Source organism: Mus musculus, chromosome 5 (assembly GCF_000001635.26).
Source record: "Mus musculus strain C57BL/6J chromosome 5, GRCm38.p6 C57BL/6J".
In the NCBI taxonomy this organism is placed as follows: domain Eukaryota; kingdom Metazoa; phylum Chordata; class Mammalia; order Rodentia; family Muridae; genus Mus; species Mus musculus.
The window spans coordinates 50,247,039-50,264,542 of record NC_000071.6 but is presented as its reverse complement, the minus strand read 5'-3'; the positions used below and the strand labels follow the sequence as shown (position 1 = coordinate 50,264,542).

Sequence of the window (17,504 nt, the reverse complement as noted above, 5' to 3'; positions counted from 1 at the left end):
CACTATACCAGTACCATGCAGTTTTTATCACAATTGCTCTGTAGTAAAGCTTTAGGCCAGGGATGGTGATTCCACCAGAGGTTCTTTTATCCTTGAGAAGAGTTTTTTCTATCCTAGGTTTTTTTCAGCACACCACTTTCATCAATGGACAGATCGTGGAAACAGAAAATAAACAGGGACACAGTGAAACTAACAGAAGTGATGAAACAAATGGACTTAACAGATATCTACAGAACATTTTATCCTAAAACAAAAGGATATACATTCTTTTCAGAACCTCATTGTACCTTCTCAAAAATTGACCATATAATTGGTCACAAAACAGGCCTCAAGAGATACAAAAATATTGAAATCATCCCATGCATCCTATCAGAACACCATGGACTAAGGCTGATCTTCAATAACAGCATAAATAATGGAAAGCCAACATTCACGTGGAAACTGAACAACCCTCTTCTCAATGGTACCTTGGTCAAGGAAGTAATAAAGAAAGAAATTAAAGACTTTTCATTAAAATTAAATTTTAATGAAAATGAAGCCACAACATACCCAAACTTATGGGACACTATGAAAGCATTTCAAAGAGGGAAACTGATAGCTCTAAGTGCCTCCAAAAAGAAACTAGAGAGAGCACACACTAGCAGCTTGACTAACACACCTAAAAGGTCTAGAAAAAAAAAGGAAGCAAATTCACCCAAGAGGAGTAGACAGCAGGAAATAATCAAAGTCAGGGGCAAAATCAACCAAGTGGAAACAAGAAGAACTATTCAAAGAATCAACCAAAGAGGAGCTGGTTCTTTCAGAAAATCAACAAGATAGATAAACCCTTAGCCAGACTCAAGAGGGCACAGGGACAGCATCCTAATTAACAAAATGAGAAATGAAAAGGGAGACATAACAACAAACCCTGAAGAAATCCAAAACACCGTCAGATCCTTCTACAAAAGGCTATACTCAACAAAACTGGAAAACCTGGACAAAATGAACAAATTTCTAGACAGATAACAGGTACCAAAGTTAAATCAGCATCAAGTTAACAATCTAAACAGTCCCATATCTCCTAAGGAAATAGAAGCAGTCATTAATGGTCTCCCAACCAAAAAAAGCCCAGGACCAGATGGGTTTAGTGCAGAGTTCTACCAGACCTTCAAAGAAGATCTAATTTCAGTTCTGCACAAACTATTCCACAAAATAGAAGTAGAAGGTACTCTACCCAACTCATTCTATGAAGCCACAATTACTCTGATACCTAAACCACAGAAAGATACAACAAAGATACAGAACTTCAGACCAATTTCCCTTATGAATATCGATGCAAAAATACTCAACAAAATTCTCGCTATCCGAATCCAAGAACACATTAAAACTATAATCCATCCTGAATAAGTAGGTTTTATTCCAGGGATGCAGGGATGGTTTAATATACGGAAATCCATCAACATAATCCACTATATAAACAAACTCAAAGACAAAAACCACATGATCATCTCATAAGATGCGGAGAAAGCATTTGAAAAATTCCAACACCCATTCACGATAAAAGTCTTGGAAAGATCAGGAATTCAAGGTCCATACCTGAACATGATAAGAGCAATCTACAGCAAACCAGTAGTCAACATCAAAGTAAATGGTGAGAAGCTGGAAACAATCCCACTTAAGTCAGGGACTAGACAAGGCTGTCCACTTTCTCCCTACATATTCAACATTGTACTTGAAGTCCTACCCAGAGCAATTCAACAACAAAAGGAGATCAAGGGGATACAAATTGGAAAAGAGGAAGTCAAAATATCACTTTTTGCAGTGATACGATAGTATATATAAGTGACCCTAAAAATTCCACCAGAGAACTCCTAAACCTGATAAACAGCTTCGGTGAAGTAGCTGGATGTAAAATTAACTCAAACAAGTCAATGGCCTTTCTCTACACAAAGAATAAACAGGCTGAGAAAGAAATTAGGGAAACAACACCCTTCTCAATAGTCACAAATATTATAAAATACCTTGGCATGACTATAACTAAGAAGTGAAAGATCTGTATGATAAGAACTTCAAGTCTCTAAAGAAAGAAATTAAAGAAGATCTCAGAAGATGGAAAGATCTCCCATGCTCATGGATTGGCAGGATCAACATTGTAAAAATGGCTATCTTGCCAAAAGCAATCTACAGATTCAATGCAATCCCCATCAAAATTCCAACTCAATTCTTCAACAAATTAGAAAGAACAATCTGCAAATTCATCTGGAATAACAAAAACCTAGGATAGCAAAAACTCTTCTCAAGGATAAAAGAACCTCTGGTGGAATCACCATGCCTGACCTAAAGCTTTACTACAGAGCCATTGTGATAAAAACGGCATGGCACTGGTATAACAACAGACAAGTAGACCAATGGAATAGAATTGAAGACCCAGAAATGAACCCCCACACCTATGGTGACTGCCATATCCAGGGATCCATCCCATAATCAGCTTCCAAATGCTGACACCATTGCACATACTAGCAAGATTTTGCTGAAAGGACCCAGATATAGCTCTCTCTTGTGAGACTATGCCGGGGCCTAGCAAACACAGAAGTGGATGCTCACAGTCAGCTATTGGATGGATCACAGGGCCCACAATGGAGGAGCTAGAGAAAGTACCCAAGGAGCTAAAGGGATCTGCAGCCCTATCGGTGGAACAACATTGTGAACTAACCAGTACCCCTGAGCTCTTGACTCTAGTTGCATATGTATCAAAAGATGGCCTAGTCGGCCATCACTGGAAAGAGAGGCCCATTGGACTTGCAAACTTTATATGCCCCAGTACAGGGGAATGCCAGGGCCAAAAAGTGGGAGGGGGTGGGGGAAGGGTATGGGGGACTTTTTTGATATAGCGTTGGAAATGTAAATGAGGAAAATACCTAATAAAAAATATTTAAAAAGAAGAGATTTTGCTATCCTATGTTGATTGTTATTCCACATGAATTTGCAGATTGCTCTTTCTAATTCTTTGAAGAATTGAGTTTGAATTTTGATGGGGATTGCATCGAATCTGTAGATTGCTTTTGGCAAGATAGCCATTTTTTTCCATTTTTTATTAGGTATTTAGCTCATTTATATTTCCAATGCTATACTAAAAATCAAGATAGCCATTTTTACAATGTTGATATCGCCAATCCATGAGCATGGGAGATCTTTCAAGTCTCTGAGAAAGAAATTAAAGAAGATCTCAGAAGATGGAAAAATCTTCTTAATTTTCTTGTGTTTAGCAAATTGTATCTTGGGTATTCTAAGTTTCTGAGCTAATATCCACTTATCAGTGAGTGCATATCTAGTGACTTCTTTTGTGATTGGGTTACTTCACTAAGGATGATATCCTCCATATACATCATTTGCCCATTAATTTCATAAATTCATTGCTTTAGCATCCCTAACAACAGAATACAATCCAGGCCTTCTGTGAATTATGCATTTTCCACCCAACCTTTTTATAAGCTGAATCCCCAGCTCTTCCCTCTCTCCTCCCATGACCCAATGACTAACTCCATTCCAGGTCTTCGTTGCTAACTACTCACTGCTAAATCTGTCATGCACCATAAGTCAGATAACTGATTTGATTTGTACATAGTACAAGAATCACCTGACCCCTAATGCATAAGGATGTATTTCAGGCCCCTAGTGGGTACCTGAAACTACAAATACTATTGATATCTGTATTTTACATATATGTACAATTAAATAAAACTTAATCTGCAGATCAAAAATAAATAAATGTAGCATATCATTAAATCTGGAAAATACTGATGAATATCGCAATGAAATACCATTCTACACCCAAACATTTGGCTGTGTTTAGAATACATATGTAAAAGCTGAAGGAGCTATTGCTAAGTGGGAATGTACAAACAGTATCCACTGGAGAGAAATATATAAACATCTTGAAGTCTGACAAAACAAACAGTATGGTATGAATTAGTAATTCCCTACTGCCATATGTCTACCAATATGGACCAGAGGAACATGTAGCCATGGTGGCAACTTCAAAAGATGGCTGAATGCAAAGTAGGAACAAAAAAAAAAAAAAAAACATTGGAAGCACTCCAAACATCCTTTCTCCAGACAATAAATAAAGGAAATATCGAATCTGAATACAATAGAAGACCACACAGGAGTAAGAATAAATGAACTTCATCTAGACAAGCCAACCTGCCTCCACAAAGCCCTCCAATTTACAGTAATATAATATATAGCAAATCTTAAATGTATGTAGGATATATCTTCTCTGTATAAGATTAGTGGTAAGTAGCTTTTTTTCTGTGGTAAAATCACAACTAAATCAAACACTGAACAAATGCAAATGTCATTTGAATGAATTCCTGAGCAGGACAAAATATCTTTTAGAACTGTGAAAATATGGTATTAGAACATGTTTTTATTTAATACACACATTATTATTTCAACTATAGTGAATCTAATGAAGCCCACTTTATAACACATTCCATTGGTCATAGCAGAAGTCTTTTGTTAAGCATTAACTTTGAGTCAACGTTATATTGATATCTTATTTTAATTCCATTCTTTTATTCTTCATGGTAAGCTTCACAGTTATGAATAGTCTTCAAAGTAGGTATTATTGTTCCAAAGAGAAAAACAAGGACATATAGAGATTAAATGGGTTTCCCAAAATTGCACAGCAGATACTAATGAGTACCACAATGTGTTGTGCCAACTGCCCATAGCAATACAAGCAGAACAAACTGCTGGCTCTATTACTTATTACTTGGGTAAGGATGGAAAAAAGTAAAATCTTCTCTTGTGAATTATTTCATTCAGCATTTATACATTTAATAAGTATTACATACCCATTCCCTTGTAAGAAACTCACAGATGTATTTCTATTATACAAACAAATATTGACTATGGGAAGACAGAATTTTAAAATTGTGTGAAAAGATGAGGAAAAAAATCAAAAGTGCATACTCAAGAATTACTACTGTCATCAGGAGTCAGGTGACTTACACAATCGAAAACATGTTAACATAGGGAGTCATTGAAAGATGAGTATTAGTGCTCACAGTAGTTGACACAGAGAAAAATGATTTGTGATTCCCATATAGTGTTTACAGTGCCTATAGGAAGGAACTATTCCAAACCCAAGCACCAGATGCAGTACTCTAGTATTCTGAGCCAGATGTATTTATTCTTTAGTCATTTGGAAGAAAATAAAATTGTCCTTTGAATTACTATCCTAGTAAGACATACAAGGGATTTTAACAAAAGTGTAACCTGCTGAGTCTCTGAAATGGTAAAGGCACTCACTGCCAAACCTGAAGACATAAGTTCAATCCCCAGGACTCTCATGAATGAGAGAGAAAAAAAAAAAAACCTGACTTCTGTCCACACACAGATGCAATGAGAATTCCCTCTCTTCGCCTCAGGCATTTGACACTTGGTACTAGTTTGATGTCACTGTTTGGGAGGTTTAGGAGGTATCACATTTGGAGAGAGTATGTCACTGAAAATGAGCGCCGAGAATTTAAAGACTCTTGCCATTCTGTGTTGCTATCTGTGAGCTATGTATTGGGCTTGCATTTCATGATGTGAGCTCACTCTGCTATCTGATTTGGCAACCTCCTGCCTTTGACCCACCATCATGGACTCTACCTTCGAGAACTGTAAGCACCCCAATATCCCTTTCTTCTATAAGTTTCCTTGGTTATGGTGTTTTTATCATAGAGATAGAAAAACAACTAATTACATGTGTGCAAACAATGAATTAATAAAATGTAATAAATGTTTTATTTAAAAATTTGTAAATTAATTTATTTTATACACTCCATATTTTATTCTGCACCCCCATCCACCCTTACACTGTTCCACATTCCATACCTCTGTCTACATATAGATGTCCCCATCCCCCACCCCACCTGACCTCTAAATTCCATGGGGCCTCCAATCTCTTGAGGGATAGGTGCATCATTTCTGAATGAACACAGACCTGGAAGTCCTCTACTGTATGTGTTTTGGGGGCCTCATATAAGCTGTTGTGTGCTGCCTGTTTGGTGGTCCAGTGTTTCAGAGATCTCGGGGGTCCAGATTAATTGAGACTGCTGGTCCTTCTAAAGGATCGCCTGTGTCCTCAGCTTCTTTCAGCCTTCCCTAATTCAACAACAGGGGTCAGCTACTTCTGTCCATTGGTTGGATGCAAATATCTGCATCTGACTCTTTCAGTTGTTTTTTGGGTCTTTTGGAGGGCAGTCATTTATCATCATCAATGACATTCAAGGCTACAATGTATTAGAGAAATTGCAGCTGGTCCCCAGCTGGGTATGGATGAACCTCTGTGCATCCTTTGGCTTATGAGAGACATAACTTCTCTGTGTTTATTGTGGCAGCACATGGACTACTTTACACATACTGTTGAGTTAATCTCAAGTGGTCAAAACACCAGTGAACATGATGGACTTCGCTGTATGCTGAAGCTATGAGCTCTCCTCTCCTACTCTTGGGCCAAGACAATGAGCAATCACTACATTTCCAAAAAACAGTTTGAGGTTTTATCTTCTTTCTGTCACATGTTCTTTATACTATAGTGTATATGTAGGAAATATAGGAAGTGCTCTAAACATCAATACTTTCATATGTCTGTGAAACTAATTATGCATATTGTGGCTAGGAGGGCAGATGCTGTGAGGCCTTTGGCTTCCTAGCTTACAAGATATGATGATAGATGGCACCAAATTGCTGTTATCATTGCTACAGCAACATCCCTTGAGAAATCACAGATCTGTGTACACATCTGTCCTACGCACGAAGGAGATTATCTCAAGTAAAATACAAATGAAATGTAGTCATGTGTACATGTTCATCATCTATATCGTCTTCTTCCATCATTCAAAGGTGCCCTCACCAGACTGCTCTTTTCAAAACTACTTCTTTCTTCCCATAATTATGCCCTCCACTTGACACCTATGAGACAAAGAACACATAGGATCAGAGTTATTTTTTATGATATTTGCCTCCTTTGCTTTGAGATCCAGGCAAGGTCCACATTTTGCTGATTCATCTGTCTCCCCAGGAACAGGAATGATATATGTCTATACTATGTGCTGGGTGAAGACGCTCGCCACAGGTCAAACTTCATACAAAATAGGAATGTTGATATTTACTGCTTTGTTGCCTCAAGAATGTGCAGAAGTTATCTTCATATTTGGAAACTACTTACAATTTAGTTTAATGATGAAAATATGCCTAAAAATCCAATTAACTGCCACTATAAGTCATTCACTTGAAGAAGAAAATGTTTAACATTAAAAATAACATCTTTTAAGTATATTAGGCAAAACTATTTTGTGTGAAACTCTAAGGCAATGGTTATTAATCTTCACTTGACCTAAAAGCAAGACTTGGCAACCCAAGCTGACCCAGAAGAACAACTGTGTTCAGAGCCACAGGGTCAATCACAATACCACACAGAACATAATTCTTTACCATATAATAAGAGGATGGAAGGCTCTAGAAGGAATGTTTTCAAGAGCAAGTAAAAAATGAATTGATAAAGTATGTAATGCGTTTGAAAATATTGAGATGCAATCAGCATTTCTGTCAGGTAGAGTGGAAATGAATTACTGGAAAGATTATACAAAAGGAAGCTAACAGTAACAGCAGAGAATTATCAACTCTCAGACAAAGCAAAATCTATTTTTAAAAAATAACCATAGATCACTGGCAACTCAGCTTGCACAGTGAGGTAAAAATGAAGCAACAATTTAAACAAAATGTGTTCTTTAACCAAATTAGAAAAACAGAGAAGTTGGCCTTACACACAAACTAACAAGTAAAAGCTTAGCATGTGTAATAAAAAGCTAATGCTGTACAATTGACTAAAAATTAAGTTATAGTTATAAATGTATGCCACTTTAGCAAGATAGAGTTAAGCACTACTAAAGTAAGTAGTGAAAACGTAAAATGCATAAGCCTTGGACCACAAATAAAAAATAGGCAGACATGGTCTAAAAGACCTTTTCTCGTTCTTGACCAGTACAGAATTCTCACTGAACTTTGCAGTACTACTTACAGAGATCTAAAACAAAAGGTTAAATTTGAAAAAAATAATGATAGCAACTAAACAAGACAAATTAGAAGCATAGGTATCAACTGATGAACACTGTTTGTAATTCAGTACAGTATCACATCCCTGGCAGGAAAAAGAAAATGTACAAATAGGCTTCTAAGCTCCCTAATAACTGGGACCTTACTGATATTTAGTAAAAGAAGCAATAAAGTAGCTTGCCAAAATGAAGCAGGTACCACAAACCTGAGCATAGCCAAGTATGATATCAACAGCACCCTTATGGGGAAATGACTCTCTAGATGAGAAAAGATTAAAGGAAAATGCAAATGAAAGAAAAAATAATCTATGGCATCTAAAAATATAAGAAAGGAATTTACCAAGCAAAGTAGGAAACAATGATTATGAGAAAAACTATAAATTTGATATATAGTTCAGTTTGAACAAGGATAAACATTAAGAAATATTATAATAAATTGTAACAAGCCGGGCAGTGGTGGCACATGCCTTTAATCCCAGCACTTGGGAGACAGATGCAGGCAGATTTCTGAGTTCGAAGGCCAGCCTGGTCTACAGAGTGAGTTCCAGGACAGCCAAGGCTACACAGAGAAACCCTGTCAAAAAAATATAAATAAATAAATAAATAAATAAATAAATAAATAAATAAATAAATAAATTGTAACAGATATAATGTAGGTTAAGTAACATTGAAAATACCTAATAACTTTTCCCCTGTACCCATATCAGCTATTAGATGGATCACAGGGCCCCCAATGGAGGAGCTAGACAAAGTACCCAAGGAGCTAAAGGGATCTGCAACCCTATAGGTGGAACAACATTATGAACTAACCAGTGCCCCAGAGCTCTTGACTCTAGTTGCATATATGTATCAAAAGATGGCCTAGTCGGCCATCACTGGAAAGAGAGGCCCATTGGACTTGCAAACTTTATATGCCCCAGTACAGGGGAACACCAGGGCCAAAAAGTGGGAGTGGGTGGGTAGGGGAGTGGGGGGGGAGGGTGTGGGGGACTTTTGGGATAACATTGAAAATGTAAATGAGGAAAATACCTAATAAAAATTAAAAAAAAGAAAATGCCTAATAACAAATCAAAGGTTTTATATATAGTGTATATAGTGATATTTCATATGAATAAGTTATTGTCCACCAAACAACACAGAGGCAAGGATTTTTATGCATGTAACAATAGAGTTTTGAAATACAGTAATATTTTGAAGTTCTACTAACACACAAGAGGGTCTTATAGAGACTGATGGAGACTTAATTATGTTATATACATTTCTCTAACTCTTTCTCTCTCTCAAGGGAGGAAATATAGAGAAAAGATGTGGAGTAGAGACTGAAGGAAAGGCTAGCCAGGCACTATTGTGGATGCCAAGAGGTGACAGGAGCCTGAAATGGCTGTCTCCTGAGAGGCTCTGCGAGAGCCTGACAAATACAGAGGTGGATGCTTGCAGCCAACCTTTGGACTGAGCACAGGGTCCCCAATGGAGGAGTTAGAGAAAGGACTGAAGGAGCTAAAGGGGTTTGCAACCCCATAGGAAGAACAACGACATCAACCAACCAGACACCTCAGAGCTCCCAGGGACTAGACCACTAACCAAAGACTACAAATAGAGGGACGCTTAGCTTCAGCCTCGTGTGTAGCAGATGATGGCTTTGTCAGGCATCAATGGAAGGAGAGGCCCTTGGTCCTGTGAAGACTCAGTGCCCCACTGTAGGGGAATGCCAGGACAGGGAAGGGGGAGTGGGTGGATGTGTGGTGCGATGGGGGGTTGGTGGTGGAGGGAAACCCAGAAAAGGGGATAAAATTTGAAACGTAAATAAAGAAAATATCTGAGAGAGAGAGAGAGAGAGAGAGAGAGAGAGAGAGAGAGAGAGAGAGAGAGAGGAGATACTTTTAAGGGAACTGTACACCGAAACTGTCTTAAGGAAATGCAAAACCTTGAAAACTAAGGACCATAGGGAGATATATGCTATGGAATGAACTTTCTGGCCATAGGTGGTAACTTGTGCCTGTAATCTCAGTCTTAGGTGACACCACTGAACACAAACTTCAGGCAGGGCTACATAGAACAACTATGTCTCAAAAGTAAATAAATAAGGTCTGGGGAGATCACTGAGTGGGTAAGGTCTCTTGCTACACATCATGAGGCCCTGAGATCAGATCCTTAAATTCATATAAAAAAATGAACTCATAAGCCAGCCTTGATGAAAAAGGTTTCTAGTTTAGTGAGAGACCTTTCCTCAAGGAATAACATGGGCAGTGACAGAATGGGACAGCCAGCATCCTCCACTAGCTGATTCAACATGTAAACAGGCATATGCATGAGTATACACATAAAACACACACATGATGAACATCCGCACAAAGGAAATATGTAAAGTGGAGTTTCCTAAAACTGGAGAGTTCACTGTGCAGACTTTCAGAAGTCTCTATTTTAAAAAACAGATAGGGGTTGTCTGTGTCTCACACTTTTGCTGAGAGATAGGTTCTTTCCATGATACAACACTACAGTGGTGCAATCAACCCATCAGTTCAAAAACCCTCATAACTAGGAGTTGACTTAGACAAGTGGACCCTTCATTGTGTTTTCCTAAAAAATGAAGTTCTTCAGTCTTCCCATGACCAGACACTAACATGTGTGCAGATATTAATTTGCTCCTGAAAGACTCAAGCTCTGTCATCCATGTTTCATATCATTGTGGAATTCAGTAGATTGGGAGGGATACAGTTCAGTTTTGTCCTTACTCTGAGGTACAGGTGATGTCCATCAAGATAAGACAATCCTACAGCATTCCTTTGTGAGATACGATATCCCAAACAAACCCTTCTCAAATATTTTGTAAGCAAAGATTGAATAAGATGACTATTCCCCTATAAAATTTGCTATTCCCCTTCTATGTGCCTAAGACACACACACACAAGCACAGAACAGCTATAGCGAAAGTCTATTTGCAATGTGCTCTTTTTAAAAAATCCCTATAATGATGAAATTATGATAGTTGTTTATTGAGTTCAGAGATTATGTTAGTAATTTGTAGGATAGTAAATTAGAGACAGTATAAACTGGATGGTTTAATGTACTTTCTTCCTCTCTTACTCTTAACTCTTTGTTGGTCTTCTACTTACCAGTAACTTCATGAAACTTTTAAATGAATACTCTTTGATTGAACTGACATAATTTAAAAGAAAGAGGAAGAATGATATTAAGAATTGTTGAGGCACAAGCCCCTTCTGCTCCACTCGAGCCCCGGGCTACCTTGGCAGCAGAGTCTTGCCCAACACCGGAAAGGGCCCACACAGGACTCCCCACGGGATCCTAAGACCTCTGGTGAGTGGAACACAGCGCCTGCCCCAATCCAATCACGCGGAACCTGAGACTGCGGTACATAGGGAAGCAGGCTACCCGGGCCTGATCTGGGGCACAAGCCCCTTCCACTCCACTCGAGCCCCGGGCTACCTTGCCAACAGAGTCGCCTGACACCCGCAAGGTCCCACACAGGATTCCCCACAGGATCCTAAGACCTCTGGTGAGTGGAACACAGCGCCTGCCCCAATCCAATCACGCGGAACCTGAGACTGCAGTACATAGGGAAGCAGGCTACCCGGGCCTGACCTGGGGCACAAGCCCCTTCTGTTCCACACGAGCCCCAGGCTACCTTGCCAGCGGAGTCTCGCCCAACACCTGCAAGGGCCCACACAGGAATCCCCACTGGATCCTAAGACCTCTGATGAGTGGAACGCAGCTCCGGCCCCAATCCAATGGCTCAGAACCTGAGACTGCAGTACATAGGGAAGCAGGCTACCCGGGCCTGACCTGGGGCACAAGCCCCTTCCGTTCCACTCGAGCCCCGGGCTACCTTGCCAGCGGAGTCGCCTGACACCCGCAAGGGCCCACACAGGATTCCACACGGGATCCTAAGACCTCTAGTGAGTGGAACACAACTTCTGCCAGGAGTCTGGTTTGAACACCAGATATCTGGGTACCTGCCCTGCAAGAAGAGAGCTTGCCTGCAGAGAATACTCTGCCCACTGAAACTAAGGAGAGTGCTACCCTTCAGGTCTGCTTATAGAGGCTAACAGAGTCACCTGAAGAACAAGCTCTTAACAGTGACAACTAAAACAGCTAGCTTCAGAGATTACCAGATGGCGAAAGGCAAACGTAAGAATCCTACTAACAGAAATCAAGACCACTCACCATCATCAGAACGCAGCACTCCCACCCCACCTAGTCCTGGGCACCCCAACACAACCGAAAAGCTAGAAACAGATTTAAAAACATTTCTCATGATGATGATAGAGGACATCAAGAAGGACTTTCATAAGTCACTTAAAGAATTACAGGAGAACACTGCTAAAGAGTTACAGGCCCTTAAAGAAAAGCAGGAAAACACAGCCAAACAGGTAGAAATCATTAAAGAAAAACAGGAAAACACATCCAAACAGGTAATGGAAATGAACAAAACCATACTAGAACTAAAAAGGGAAGTAGACACAATAAAGAAAACCCAAAGGGAGGCAACGCTGGAGATAGAAACCCTAGGAAAGAGATCTGGAAACATAGATGCGAGCATCAGCAACAGAATACAAGAAATGGAAGAGAGAATCTCAGGTGCAGAAGATTCCATAGAGAACATCGACACAACAGTCAAAGAAAATACAAAATGCAAAAGGAAGCCACAACGTACCCAAACCTATGGGACACAATGAAAGCATTTCTAAGACGGAAACTCATAGCTCTGAGTGCCTCCAAGAAGAAACGGGAGAGAGCACATACTAGCAGCTTGACAACACATCTAAAAGCTCTAGAAAAAAAGGAAGCAAATTCACCCAAGAGGAGTAGACGGCAGGAAATAATCAAAGTCAGGGGTGAAATCAACCAAGTGGAAACAAGAAGAACTATTCAAAGAAATAACCAAACGAGGAGTTGGTTCTTTGAGAAAATCAACAAGATAGATAAACCCTTAGCTAGACTCACTAAAGGGCACAGGGACAAAATCCTAATTAACAAAATCAGAAATGAAAAGGAGACATAACAACAGATCCTGAAGAAATCCAAAACACCATCAGATCCTTCTACAAAAGGCTATACTCAACAAAACTGGAAAACCTGGACGAAATGGACAAATTTCTAGACAGATACCAGGTACCAAAGTTGAATCAGGATCAAGTTGACCATCTAAACAGTCCCATATCACCTAAAGAAATAGAAGCAGTTATTAATAGTCTCCCAGCCAAAAAAAGGCCAGGACCAGACAGGTTTAGTGCACAGTTCTATCAGACCTTCAAAGAAGATCTAATTCCAGTTCTGCACAAACTATTTCACAAAATAGAAGTAGAAGGTACTCTACCCAACTCATTTTATGAAGCCACTATTACTCTAATACCTAAACCACAGAAAGACCCAACAAAGATAGAGAACTTCAGACCAATTTCTCTTATGAATATCGATGCAAAAATCCTCAATAAAATTCTCGTTAACCGAATCCAAGAACATATTAAAGCAATCATCCATCCTGACCAAGTAGGTTTTATTCCAGAGATGCAGGGATGGTTTAATATATGAAAATCCATCAATGTAATCCATTATATAAACAAACTCAAAGACAAAAACCACATGATCATCTCGTTAGATGCTGAAAAAGCATTTGACAAGATCCAACACCCATTCATGATAAAAGTTTTGGAAAGATCAGGAATTCAAGGCCCATACCTAAACATGATAAAAGCAATCTACAGCAAACCAGTAGCCAACATCAAAGTAAATGGAGAGAAGCTGGAAGCAATCCCAATAAAATCAGGGACTAGACAAGGCTGCCCACTTTCTCCCTACCTTTTCAACATAATACTTGAAGTATTAGCCAGAGTAATTCGACAACAAAAGGAGATCAAGGGGATACAAATTGGAAAAGAGGAAGTCAAAATATCACTTTTTGCAGATGATATGATAGTATATATAAGTGACCCTAAAAATTCCACCAGAGAACTCCTAAACCTGATAAACAGCTTCGGTGAAGTAGCTGGATATAAAATAAACTCAAACAAGTCAATGGCCTTTCTCTACACAAAGAATAAACAGGCTGAGAAAGAAATTAGGGAAACAACACCCTTCTCAATAGTCACAAATATTATAAAATATCTTGGCGTGACTCTAACTAAGGAAGTGAAAGATCTGTATGATAAAAACTTCAAATCTCTGAAGAAAGAAATTAAAGAAGATCTCAGAAGATGGAAAGATCTCCCATGCTCATGGATTGGCAGGATCAACATTGTAAAAATGGCTATCTTGCCAAAAGCAATCTACAGATTCAATGCAATCCCCATCAAAATTCCAACTCAATTCTTCAACGAATTGGAAGGAGCAATTTGCAAATTCGTCTGGAATAACAAAAAACCTAGGATAGCAAAAACTCTTCTCAAGGATAAAAGAACTTCTGGTGGAATCACCATGCCAGACCTAAAGCTTTACTACAGAGCAATTGTGATCAAAACTGCATGGTACTGGTATAGAGACAGACAAGTAGACCAATGGAATAGAATTGAAGATCCAGAAATGAACCCACACACCTATGGTCACTTGATCTTCGACAAGGGAGCTAAAACCATCCAGTGGAAGAAAGACAGCATTTTCAACAAATGGTGCTGGCACAACTGGTTGTTATCGTGTAGAAGAATGCGAATCGATCCATACTTATCTCCTTGTACTAAGGTCAAATCTAAGTGGATCAAGGAACTTCACTTAAAACCAGAGACACTGAAACTTATAGAGGAGAAAGTGGGGAAAAACCTTGAAGATATGGGCACAGGGGAAAAATTCCTGAACAGAACAGCAATGGCTTGTGCTGTAAGATCGAGAATTGACAAATGGGACCTAATGAAACTCCAACGTTTCTGCAAGGCAAAAGACACCGTCAATAAGACAAAAAGACCACCAACAGATTGGGAAAGGATCTTTACCTATCGTAAATCAGATAGGGGACTAATATCCAACATATATAAAGAACTGAAGAAGGTGGACTTCAGAAAATAAAATAACCCCATTAAAAAATGGGGCTCAGAACTGAACAAAGAATTCTCACCTGAGGAATACCAAATGGCAGAGAAGCACCTGAAAAAATGTTCAACATCCTTAATCATCAGGGAAATGCAAATCAAAACAACCCTGAGATTCCACCTCACACCAGTCAGAATGGCTAAGATCAAAATTTCAGGTGACAGCAGATGCTGGCGTGGATGTGGAGAAAGAGGAACACTCCTCCATTGTTGGTGGGAGTGCAGGCTTGTACAACCACTCTGGAAATCAGTCTGGCGGTTCCTCAGAAAATTGGACATAGTACTACCAGAGGATCCAGCAATACCTCTCCTGGGCATATATCCAGAAGATGCCCCAACTGGTAAGAAGGACACATGCTCCACTATCTTCATAGCAGCCTTATTTATAATAGCCAGAAGCTGGAAAGAACCCAGATGCCCCTCAACAGAGGAATGGATACAGAAAATGTGGTACATCTACACAATGGAGTACTACTCAGCTATTAAAAAGAATGAATTTATGAAATTCCTAGCCAAATGGATGGACCTGGAGGGCATCATCCTGAGTGAGGTAACACATTCACAAAGGAACTCACACAATATGTACTCACTGATAAGTGGATATTAGCCCCAAACCTAGGATACCCAAGATATAAGATACAATTTGCTAAACACATGAAACTCAAGAAGAATGAAGACTGAAGTGTGGACACTATGCCCCTCCTTAGAATTGGGAACAAAACACCCATGGAAGGAGTTACAAAGTTTGGAGCTGAGATAAAAGGATGGACCATGTAGAGACTGCCATATCCAGGGATCCACCCCATAATCAGCATCCAAATGCTGACACCATTGCATATACTAGCAAGATTTTATCGAAAGGACCCAGATGTAGCTGTCTCTTGTGAGACTATGCTGGGGCCTAGCAAACACATAAGTGGATGCTCACAGTCAGCTAATGGATGGATCACAGGGCTCCCAATGCAGGAGCTAGAGAAAGTACCCAAGGAGCTAAAGGGATCTGCAACCCTATAGGTGGAACAATATTATGAACTAACGAGTACCCCGGAGCTCTTGACTCTAGCTGCATATGTATCAAAAGATGGCCTAGTCGGCCATCACTGGAAAGAGAGGCCCATTGGACACGCAAACTTTATATGCCCCAGTACAGGGGAATGCCAGGTCCAAAAAGGGGGAGTGGGTTGGTAGGGGAGTGGGGGTGGATGGGTATGGGGGACTTTTGGTATAGCATTGGAAATGTAAATGAGCTAAATACCTAATAAAAAATTGAAAAAAAAAGAATTGTTGAATATTTAGATGAGAAATATGAATATAAGTAATTCCATGCCCAAGGAGCAGGTGACCAAATACAAAGTCAACAACACCAATGTGAATGAAAGGTTAATGGTGCTAGTTGCAGTTGCAAACATTCAAAAAGAGGGATCTCAATGCCTGGACTGATGAGAAGCCTGTCAAGACTAGAGATTGCTAATGATGGATGGAGGTGGTTCTCTTGAAGGCATTCTAACATGGCCATATCAACATGGCATGGCCCCAGTGTCTCGAAGAAGTCAGGAAGATAGTTACCTACCTTCTACCTCAGAAGACAGCATTTATACACCCAAATAGTATTCCTTCAAATTGGATGTATTGAAATCCTAATCCTCCATTGCTCAAAATATACCTACGTGCACATGAAGGAAACTCAGAAAGAGTTAATTACTGAAAATGAGGTAGTTGAAGTCTGAAAAGGTTACACGAGGACAGAGTGAAGGGCACCATCTGCCAGCCAAGCATCGAGCCTCAGGAAAAGCAAATCTGCTAGCACCTTGATCTTGAACTTTTAACTTCTACAACAACAAGGAAACAAATTTCTACTGCTGAAGGCTCTCAGCCTATGGAATTTGCTATGGTAGCAATCACAAATAAATCCAGAGTTCACATGTAATCCCCGAGTCATGCTGTGCAGAGAGAAGGAAAAAAAGGAGAGGAAGCAGGGGTTGGGGGGAAGCTGCAGCAGAGGCAGGGCCCCAACAGGCACAGAACCTGAATGTGGACCCTGCACTTTCATTTCCTTCACACCTGTGAATGGGTCCCGGTAATGAATCAAACATGGTGATGCTACAGCACCTGTCTAGGGATGCCCAAGATGGTAAATAGATTTTGTACTTGTTTTCTGGAGCTAATGTAACAAATCATGACTATGTTAGATGCTTAAAACAACTGAAATTTATATTCCCACTGTTCTCAAAATCAAAAATCTGAGATAAAAGGATTGGAAAGGGTGGTATTTTCTGCAACCATGGTACTGCCCTAAATTCTATATGATGCTTACACTTCTTGCCCCCTCTTCTGGTCATGCCAATTTCTCCATGTGTTTTCACCTTCCCCTTTAGGGGTT

The 17,504-nt window shown here is 39.6% G+C and overlaps 1 long non-coding RNA gene and 1 other non-coding gene across 2 annotated transcripts in view; both read right to left on the bottom strand.

The window, feature by feature from the left end:
- The window catches only part of Gm40301, a 63,864-nt gene that overhangs the window by 17,703 nt on the left and 28,657 nt on the right, over window positions 1-17,504 (bottom strand). The window lies entirely within an intron of this gene.
- Mir8117 (microRNA 8117) lies at window positions 11,675-11,781 on the bottom strand. Its single transcript, NR_106197.1, has one exon. It is a non-coding gene; the product is annotated as a microRNA 8117 (primary transcript).